The 10,319-nt window shown below is 62.3% G+C and overlaps 1 protein-coding gene across 4 annotated transcripts in view; it reads right to left on the minus strand.

Annotated features, from left to right (window-relative positions):
- The window catches only part of TLCD4 (TLC domain containing 4), a 29,548-nt gene extending 19,229 nt beyond the window's left edge, over positions 1-10,319 (minus strand). Inside the window, exon 1 of one of the 4 annotated variants that reach the window (XM_054565032.1) lies at positions 10,192-10,319. The gene's annotated coding sequence lies outside the window, so the exon portion shown is untranslated. The other 3 variants (XM_054565030.1, XM_054565031.1, XM_054565033.1) reach the window with 3 other exon arrangements.

The following is a 10,319-nucleotide window of genomic DNA, read 5'->3' on the forward strand; positions in this document are numbered from 1 at the left end:
CCGAGGCCAGAGGTTGACGAACGAGGGCGTGAGGGCTCAGTCCCTCTTCCCGGGTCTCTGGGATTGCGCCAAGCTACCCAGCTTGCAGATCCCGACGTGCCGCTAATGCTCTCACGGTCCACAACCGCTAACGAACTTCAGCTTGGAGGTGCTCTCGAGACTCCTTGGAAGGGTGGCCGGGGCCCTTTCAGACCCGCGGAGCTCCCCCGTGCAGGCAGGTCCCGTATTTTCCATATGGACCAAGTGCAGAGTTGGGGTTCTTTCGGGAAAACATTTCGCTCAGCTCTTGCTGCAGTTCTAAGGCACGAAGGCCACCTTGGACACCCTCACTCCCTGGCGGGGCAGCCGCAAGCCTCACCTCCCCAGGCAGTGGGTTCCGCTCGTGGCAATCCCGCCGGAGCGACATATTCTGTGCTGCCCGGCAGAGGAAGTGCCCAGGAACAGCGTGAGGTCACTGTTGTCATCGGTCTCGTAGCCCTTCAGGTCCTTGTGAGGCCATCTCCGCACTGAACCCATGAGCGTACGTCTCAGCCGGGTGACCCTTCAGAGAGCAGGTGGGGGCACGACACCTGCCGAGCTCCGAGGGGCGCGATGCGAAGCGGCCTCAGGTGCAAGGGCGGCCGGGCCGCGATGTGGGGCACATGGACGATGCCGGCCGCTGCAAACGCAGCGTCTCCCGGATGAAAACCCAGGGGAGGCGGTTCTCTCGCCGCCCGGAACCCGGACTAGACGGGCTCCCCGCGTTGGCTTCTCTTCTGCTCCTCTTACCGCCGGCGACGGTCACCGCCAGCACCTCCGGGAAGAAGCAGGGCGCGCTAGCGGCCGACGCGCGGCCCTGCCCCCTGGATTTCGCTCGGACACACTTCTCTCTGTACCCTGCCTTGACGTCGCCTTGTCATAGTGCGGCATCCCAGCCTGGCCGCGCAGCAAGGCAGGGGACAGACAAAATCGAAGACGGCGCACTCCGCATGTGTGCCTCGTCCCTACGCCAGCAGGGTCCCTCCCTCACGAGGGAGCCTGCGCGTGGCCCCACTCTGACATCCCTGTGGTCTCTCGTTGTGCTTGTACTGCTGAACGAATCTTTGGGGAATTAAATGGGAGAAGAGGCACATGTGCACAGCGCTACGTATAATTCAGCACTGCCTGAATTATAAAGTGAGCAGCATGCTCTTCCTCCCTTTACCCTCAGAGCGAACGCACGTGCGTGGGGAAGGACGCACGGACGGGGAGCTCCCTGCAGCTCGCAGAGGCCCCGGCAGGGAGGCGCTTCAACACGCGGGCGCAGCTCCACTCTCACGGCTTATGAAGGCGGTGATGTTTTATTTTAAATCACTTCTTAAAAATCTCAGTCCCAGCTGATACACGCCGTTGTATCGGTTGCAGGGACACACCCCAGGGATCAGACGTCACATAAGTTACTAAGCCGCGGTGCCGTGACATCGCGGGCCATCTGACCCGACGCACAGACTCCCACTGACCGGACGCCCCAGGCTGTGCTTCCCGCCCCGCGCTGCTCTGTGGCTGCCCACGTGTGCTCCCCGACCCCTCACCCTTCACCCGGCTCCCCGCCGGGCCCCCCGATCCGACAACCATGGGTCCACTCTCCACATCTGGGAGTCTGTTTCTGTTCTGCTTATTTATTTTTTAGATTCAATTGTTGCTAGATATGAATTTGTTGCCATTTTATTGTTTGGTTGTTTTTTTTATCTTCTCCTTAAAGGTTCCTTTACCATTTCATATAATAATGGTTTGGTGATGAGGAACTCCTTTAGCTTTTTCTTGTCTGGAAAGTTCTTGATCGGTCCTTCGACTGTAAAGGACAGCTTTGCTGCGCAGAGTGATCTGGGTTGTAGGTCCCTGCTTTTCACCCCTTTGAATACTTGCGACCAGTCCCTCCTGCCTGCAAAGTTTCTGTTGAGAAATCGGCAGACAGTCTTATGGGAGCTCCCTTGCAGGTAACTAACTGCCTTTCTCTTGCTGCTTTTAAGATTCTCTCTTTGTCGTCCTTGGCTGGGTGACTTGTTTGTTTGGAGCGTCATCCTGGGCACCATAGGGCTACGCATTCGATTCCCCGTCAGGACACATATCTAGGTTATGGGTTCAGTCTCCTGTTGGAGTATGTGTAGGAGGCAACCAACGGATGTTTCTCTCTCTTTCCCCTCCCCCTCCACCTCCCAAAATCAATAAAAACATATCCTCGGGTGAGGATTTTACAAAAAAAGATTCCCTCTTCGCCTTTAACCTTTTGCATTTTAATTATGTGTCTTGGTTTCGGTCTCTTCAGCTTCATCTTGTCTGGGACTCTGTGCTTCCTGGACTTGTATGGCAAGTTAGGGAAGTTTCCTGTCACTATTTTTTCCAATACGTTTTCAATGTCCTTCTCTCCCCGCCTGGCACCCCCGCGATGCGAATGTGCGTGCGCCCGCAGTCCGCCCGGGGCCCCTGTCACTGCCCTCGCTGTTTTTTATTCTTTTCTCTTTCTGCTGTTCTGTGTGTGTTTTCTTCTATTCCAAGTCCCTGACTTTGGGCTCTTGAGTTCGTCTACTCTAAACTTCCTGTAATAAATTCTTCACTTCCGTTGATGCAGCCTTCATTTCTGACCGGTTCTTCTCTTACGGTTCCTGCCTCCTTGCTGAAGTTCTCGCTAAGTTCATCGACTCTTCCCCCAAGTTCATCGAGCACCCTCATAACCGGTGTTTTCAACTCTGCATCTGGTCGGCTGCTTGTCTCCATCTTATTTAGTTCTTTCTCTGGAGTTTTGTTCTGTCCTCTCCTTTGGCCCATGTGTCTTTGTCCCCTCGTTTTGGCCGCCTCCCAGAGTTGGTTTCCGTGTTAGACATGTCTCCCTGTCTGGGCAGGGTGGCCCTGTTCAGTAAGTGTCCTGCGGGGTCCAGAGGCACAGTCTCCCCGATCACCCAGGCCGAGCACTCCAGGAGTGTCCCCCGTGAGGGCTGAGTGCACCCTCCGGTTGCAGTTGGACCTTGATCGCTGCTGGCACATCACTAGGAGGGACCTATCTCTTGGCCACTCAGCTGCAAGGACTGGCTGTGACCCCCGGCCACCACAGAGGGTCACTTGTGCGGGGTCCCTCCCCACGGAGCCGGACTTACTTCGCCGGGGCTCCGGAGGCCGCTGAGTCGCCCCTTGAGTGTGTTGCTGCAGAGGAGGCGGGCAGTGCTTCGGGGAGGCCTGAGTCTGCCCCCCGGACGCTCTGGCTCCGGGGCTTCCAGGAAGGTGCGGGGCGGGGGGGGGGGCGGCGAGCTGCCTCCTGTGTTCTGCCCCGGAGCCACCCGGCACGAGCTACGCGGCAATCTGCGGGTGGCTGCCGCTTGTGCCGGGCTCGGCGGTGCCCCGGGGAGGCCGAGCTGTGAACCAAGGTGGCTGCTTCTAGTGCTGGGCCTGGGGCCACTCAGCAAGAGGTGCGGGGACGCTGCGGCGGATGCTGCTTGTTTGAGAAGTTTTAGGAAAATCTGAAGCCTGAGCCGAGACAGGCCGTTCATGGGGAAAAGCCGCTGGAAGCAGCTTGCGTGGGCCCGCAAGTTGGGTGGGAAACTCAGGGCATCGCCAGCGCCGGGGAACAGTGTGAGCCAGGCGGGTGGGGTCTCAGATCCGGCGCCCGCCTGCTGGCTGTGCAGGGGCAGGGCTCAGCGAGGGAACAGTGCCAGCACTTCTGCCTGGGAGACAGCGGCCCCCCAGCTCAGTCAGGCGCCGACCCGATGCCGGGCAGTTCGGTCCCTCCCCGTCTGTCCCGGTGCCTTTCAAGCTGCTGCCCTGGCATCGGAGCTCAGAGGGAGTGAGTCCAGTCGGCCTGCGCGGGCCCTTTAAGGGGCGCTGCCTGGGACTCGGGAAGCCTCTGACTCTCTCAGGCACAATCGCCACTGGCTTTTACAGCCAGAAGTTACGGGACTTCTCTGCACTGGAATCCTGGGCTGCGGGGCCTGTCGCAGGGCCGGGACCCTCCGCTCCTCAGGGTGGACCTCCGCAGCCGAGGCTCCGCTTCCAAACGTTGGCCACCACGGCGGGCCTGGGGCCCACGCCGTCCGCATCTCTGCGCCTCCTACCGGTTTCGGTGTGGCTTCTCCTCTGGTTCTGTCGCGGTAGGACCTCCACTCAGTCAGGTTCCAGGCCATTCTGCATGACGGCTGTTCTGCAGTTTAGCCATCATGTGGATGTGGCTGTGGGAGGGCGTGGGACCTGTGTCTGTCTACGCCGCCATCCTGACCGGAAGCTCTGGTCGTGAGGCCACTTAAAAACATCACAGGAAACACTTAGAGACGCGAGGCCATAAAGCACGGCCAAGTCCCCAGAAGCGCCTGTGGCCTCGCGGGTTCAGTCCCGCGCCACGAAGCCGGGGCGCTCCCGACGTGCTCGGCAGGCGGCCTCCGCCGGGCTCCCGCCCCACCGTCCTCCCTTCCCGGGTCCTCCCGCCGGTCTGGTAACGCTCGGGCCGGTGTGTAAAACCCAAAAAAGGCAAAAATGTTTCTCAACCGGAGCACAGCTGCGGTCTTTGTAAGTCCTTGAAATAGCACGTGACAAATTACAAAGCGTCTCACTATAATTGCCTCACTATTTTTAAATGTCTTAGCGCAAACCACATTAACTGAGGGAGATGAGTTTGGAGGCTTATGACCCTAAAATGTAACACTTTGTCCAGAGGGTTGATTGATTCGTTCTCAATTTTCATCAGATGTCAAGTGCTTCCTCCTCTTATTCCACCAAGTAAATGGAGACCAGATGGGGAGACATTTTCTATACCTTCAAACTATACTTCTTAAAAGGTTTTAAGGCCTATTTGGAGAAAGCTCATTAAATTAACTTGACAAGATAGTTTCTCCATAAACCCGGAACTTAAAAACTAGGTCAAACCCGTGCACAAGCCCATCGACGCCCAGCTCTGTCCGGGGCGCCCGCGGCCAGACACAGCGAACGCCAGCCAAGCACGGGCCAGGGCCCAGGGAGGGCGCCCTAGGACGAGACAGGTGGACACCGTCCGGTGCAGGGCTCGAGGGGGCCTCCGGGAAACCAGGACTGAAAGCGTGAGTTAGGCTCCAGACAGCCTAGGAGAGCTCAGGCCAAACTGGGAAAGCACGGCCACTCTGTTGAGATCAGCAGGCAAGGCCAGGGTGGGCCCACGGCAGGAGCCCACGGCCGGAGCCCGGGAGGGCGCCCGCGGCTGGCGAAGGCCAGCAGTCCCCCGGCAGCGGGAGAACTCTGGTACCCGCACATCTTGCTGAAGGCTTGGTGGTTCTCGCCCACCGGTGTGTGCGCTCGGTGTGCGGGGTGACGGGAATTGTTACAGAGAGGAAACCAGAGGCCTGCAGAGAGATGGGGCCGTTGATTAAGCCCAGCGCACAGATGCCAGGATCGCTCAGGGCTGCTGAGTGCAGCCGCACCCGTGTCTCCAAAAAGCTCTTTTGGCAATCCCAGAGCCTAGGAGTGATGATTCCAGTTTGATTGTCGGTCTTGAAACAGATGTCTAAGGAAGTCCTGATTGCCCAGCCCTTTTATAAAATGTAATAAGAATCCTTTTCCAATTCTCTGTGAGGCAGGCAGCCAACTCCTAATGAGTCTGATCAGCAAATGGGCTTTGGAAACCGCACCTTCCATCGGCACCCTCTGCACAAACTCCTCAGAGCTGGCAGGGGGACGCGGGCTGCCCACCGCCACTCTGCTCCCGAACCCGCTGGCCACCATGTTCTGTGGCCTCTGCATCTCCTTTAACCGCCAGGAGGAATCCGCGGCCCTGAAGACGCAGCTTCCCAGCCCTTCCCCGGCTGCATGCGCGTGCGCCCCTCCACGCTTCCCCTTCCCTCGGTTTTGTTCTGACGTGCAGAGCGTGGTGGGCACCCTTTCTGCCTCTGCCTGGCCCGCTGCCTTTCCCTAGCGTGGGCCCCACACCCCCAGACGCCGGGTAAGACACACCGACCGGCGCGGGTGCGCGCGGGTCCATCCGTGTTCCCCGCACCCGCGGCCCTCCGTCCGGCCTGACGCCCAGGCTGCGCCCCACACCCGTGGCTCCACCCACGGGACACATGGTTTCCAGACAATGGGCTGTGACCCCGGAACAGCTGACCAGTTCAGAACACAGAGCCGAAACAGAAGATGGGACGAAAGCGCAGCCAGCGCGTGCACTGCCCTGCGGACCGCGCGCGCGCGCCGCGCGTACCCGGCACAGGTGGGCGGGATGCTGCGCGGCCCTCAGGGAAGGTCTGCAGCGCCGCCCCGCGGGCACGCCCCCAGCTGCGGGCCCTTCTGCTCGGACTCCCTTCCTCGTGCGGCTGGGGCTCTGGCCACATGTCCAGCTGCCTCCGTGGGCCTCGGCCTCTCCCCAGGGCCCACCGGCTGATCCCCCCGTAGCCGCGGGACTGGCTTCTCCCTGGACTGACCCCTGGCCTCAGCAACAAAACAAAACAGAGCAAAACAAATGACACCTCGCGATTATCCATGCCGCCTTCCCCAGTCCGGGAACTGGGGCTGCACGCCGACCGTCCGCCCAGCACTGACCGTGGGACGGGGGGACCGCTTCCGTGCGAGCCACCTCTCCTCTCGACCCGGAACGCTGCCAGCAAAGCCACTCTGGAAATGCCTCCGACATCCTTACCAGACTCGCCTCCCTAGCCCGGGGCGCCGCGCCCCTGCTGTGCCGCGCCCGGTGCCCGACACCTGTGCCGGGTGACTCCAGCTTGTCCCGCAGGCCCCGCCTGAGAACGGGCCCTCACCGCCATCCACACCGCCCGCTCCTGCTGCTTCTCACAGAGCCCGCGGGGACCCGAGGGCTCCCACCCAGGACGAGGACGCGGGCACCCAGCTCCCCCGCCCAGCCACCCACAGGACAATTAATTCATTATCTTCCTCCACAGAAAACCTTGTTTTCCGTATCTTCTTGTGGACTGTTCATTTGACTTTTCTCAGCCCAGCTGAGATATCGGAGCAAAACGGATCCCCGTCTGCAGGGCAGGGCACAGTCATTTGAGAAGAGCGTGCGGGAGAGGCTGAGGCCCAGCGGTTTCTTGGGAGTCAGCTGCTCGGCTGCCTCCCCTCCAGGGAGGGTGGCTTTGGGGGGCCGGGGGGGGCGCAGCTGTAGAGCTGCAGGACAGCTGCGCCAGGCTCTGAAGGGCAGGTCAGGCCAGGGCGCCAGTGCCACACGGCCCAGGGCTCCGCCAGCACCTCTGGTGCCTGCCCGGGGGCGGGGCGGGGGGGCAGCCTGCCGTCCCCTCCCAAGTCACACGGGCTCCTCCCCACGCCTCCGCTGGGGCGCTCCCGACTGCAGGCCGGCTCTGACCTGGAGTCCCCACGGCTCCTGCTCCCGAGGCCTCCCTCTGCTGTGGCAATCGAAGGAATCTCTCTCCAGGGGAGATTCCAGAAAACGCAGGGACAGGCAGGCTGACTCCCGCGTCCGCACTCCTCGGCCGATCAGAAGACCCCGCGCCTTTGGAGCTGGCTGTGAAGCGTCCGCCCCGCGACCACCGCCGTTCCCAGGCACCTCCACAGGCGCGACGTTTGTTAAAAAAAACCAATAAACCGACGTCCATCCCAAGGCCAGAAGGGAGGCGCAGGGACACAGGATGCCTCGGCGTCTAAACAACTGTGCTGGGCTGAGCGGCCGGGGCCAGGTCACGCTCCCCACGCGCCAGGTCACACAGGGCCGACGCGAACCCTGGAGAGAGGTGGCGTGGCCAAAGGACTTGCAGGGAGTGGGGTACAGCGCCTCCGACGCAGAGCGCCCCCCCCTGCGGGGCCCCCTGAGGGCAAACACCCAAATCCTTGGCTCCTCAGGGCACTGCCTCCGGTTTTCTAGGTGGCAGAAATGCATGTTTCTCATTCGGTTTCAGCCGCACAATTAAAAGACAAACAAGAGGAAAACTCTGCTTCACCCAGAGCCCCTCCAAAGAGAAACGGAGTTCTCCTCGCGCCAGTTCGACGGGCCGCCCCGGGGGAAGCCGCGTTCTGCTCCATCCGTGCTGTGTGCCCCCGACCACGTGTCACTCACAGGCACAGCCTGCCACCCTCTCTCCCCCTCCACGTGCGGCTGGGGCACCGGTCCACCAAGATGGCAGCCCTCTTCCTACCTCACACTTCAGCTCCGAATGTCCACACAAACTTTCCTGTCTTGTCCCCAACGGGTATCCGACTCATTTAAAGACTGTCCAGGGGATACGTACGTGCACGGCACCAGCGCTCAGATGGGCGCAGCTGGGTCGGCACTGACCAGCAAAGCGACCCTCTCGCGACCTCAGACAACTCCGCGGGCGGCAGGGCAAGGCTGGCACTCGGGGATCCCATCTCACCGCTGGGTACAGCGAGGTGGGCACGCAGCTTAGCCGGCCTGCCGGGGCGCCAGGGCAGCGCTGGACAGAGAGCCTGGTGTCAGCGGGACTCTGCGCCCGGTCCCTTTGCACTGGGCTCTTCGGACTCGGTGGCTAAAAGCAGGACCCTCCGGAGCGCCGCGGGGCGCACAGCAGCTGCTTGTCTTATTCAGGGGAGCTGGGATAGGGCACTCACCCACTTGATGCGCCTGGGTGCCGGCCTCCGGAAAGCTTTCGGCGACGCCCAAACGCCCACCCCTGCGTCTGAGACCCGTAGGCACCCAGAGAGCCCGGGAGCAGGAGCGGGACGCCCGGAGACGTGGGGCGGCGGGCCGGCACCCCGCCTGCGCGGCCCGCGGGCCGAGATGCTGCGCCGCCACGCGCACCTGCTGGAACCACTCGCCCCGCGCTCTCGGGACGCCCAGCCCGCGGAGCCTTGGCCGCCCGTTCCCCGCGCTCCAACCCGGGCCCTGCAAACCGCGTCACCTGTGCCGCGGCCGGAGCCGCTCGGGTGCGCGCGGCGGCTGCGCGCGGCCGGTCCCGGGCGCCTGGTGCTCCGGGCGGGCGGAGGGCTGGCGCCGGGCAGAGCGGCCGGAGATGCTCAGCGGGCGGGCGCCGTCCCGAGTGCAGCTGCCGCCGCCGCCCGCCGGGACTGCGGGCTCGGGTTACCGCAGCGCCGCTCCTTAAAGGGGCCGCGGCGAGCGCCGCGCTGCGCTCTGGCGCCCGGAGACTCCGACCGCGGCCAGAGTGGGCGGGGCCGACCTTCGCGGGCTGGAACCCCGGTCGGCCGGGGCTCAGCAGTGGAAGCGCCGAGGCGGGCCATCCCTGTCACCTGGCCAGGGACGGGCGGGCGGCGCCTGGCTGTCCCAAGCGGGAAGCCGAGCCCGCCAGCGGGGACGGCCGAGCCCGCTTCCGCAGCGGGCAGTACCTGGGCTCGCCACGTCACCAAAATCCCGTTCAGGCTGTGAGTTTACGTTCTGCCTTAAACGCCCAAATTCGACCCAAACGAAGCGCGAGATCTCATCCTCGGAAAGCAGAGGGCAGCTCGGTGACTGACTCTCCGGCCACGGCCGACGGGGGTCCCCGGCCAGGGGCTGCAGGGCCGGGCGCGGGTGCCAGGGCTCAGCCGCTCCTCCTGGAAAACAGCCGCTGAGCGCACTCCGCCCCCGCCGAGCCTCTGGGCTGTCGAGGGAAGGCTGCCGCGTTTCCAAGCTGCGCCGTGTGGAAAGTTTGCCTTAAAGCAGCTCTCCTGACCTGCTAAAGACACGCACCCTCAAAAACTTCCCAGTACTCCCATCAACAGAGGGAGTTGCTCTGAATGAAACAAAACAAGGAAGAGGTGCGTTTAGGCGCTGATAAATCGCAAAACCAATGACAAACCTTTCTTTGAAAGAGGTAGGTTCTAAAGTGATTACTTAGTAAACACCGCCATTGGTAACGCCGTACAGTTATGTTGGCTCACACACACATACACGCACACAAACACACAAGTCAGCTCACGGGCCCCCACCGGGCTCCGTTTCTTCATCTGTAAATTGGGGGTGCTGATGTGCAGTTACCTGCAAAGTCCCTGTCTCAGCAAATGGGTCTCCGAGCGGCGTCAGACACACAACCCCCCTCAAGGACAGAAAGCGGCCCAGGCCCTCGAGGGCACGCCTCCTTGCTCCGCACAGGGCCCGGCAGGGCCACAGGCTGTCCCACTGGAGTGGCGTGGCAATATGCGGCCCGGCCCGTGGCAGCTCTGGGTCGCCGCCCCCCCCACCCGCCCCCCCGGCCCCTGCATTCATGCAGCCGCTCGCCAGCTGCATTGGCAGGGCGGCCGGCCAGGTCGCCGTGCACAGGCGGCCTCGGGACTCTGCCTCAAGGCTGCCTCCCCCGGACGTACCTGTGCCTATCTCCAGGGCTGACCTCTGCTCTGCTTCGTCCTGCTTGCGCCATCGTTACCTTTGATTTACATGTTTCGAACACCCACGGCCGTGGCCAAGGCTGAGGAAACGCCGAGAAATCCGCCGC

Source organism: Pteronotus mesoamericanus, unplaced genomic scaffold, assembly GCF_021234165.1.
Source record: "Pteronotus mesoamericanus isolate MK-2021 breed Mesoamerican mustached bat unplaced genomic scaffold, CSHL_Meso_final scaffold_99, whole genome shotgun sequence".
Classification (NCBI taxonomy): Eukaryota; Metazoa; Chordata; class Mammalia; order Chiroptera; family Mormoopidae; genus Pteronotus; species Pteronotus mesoamericanus.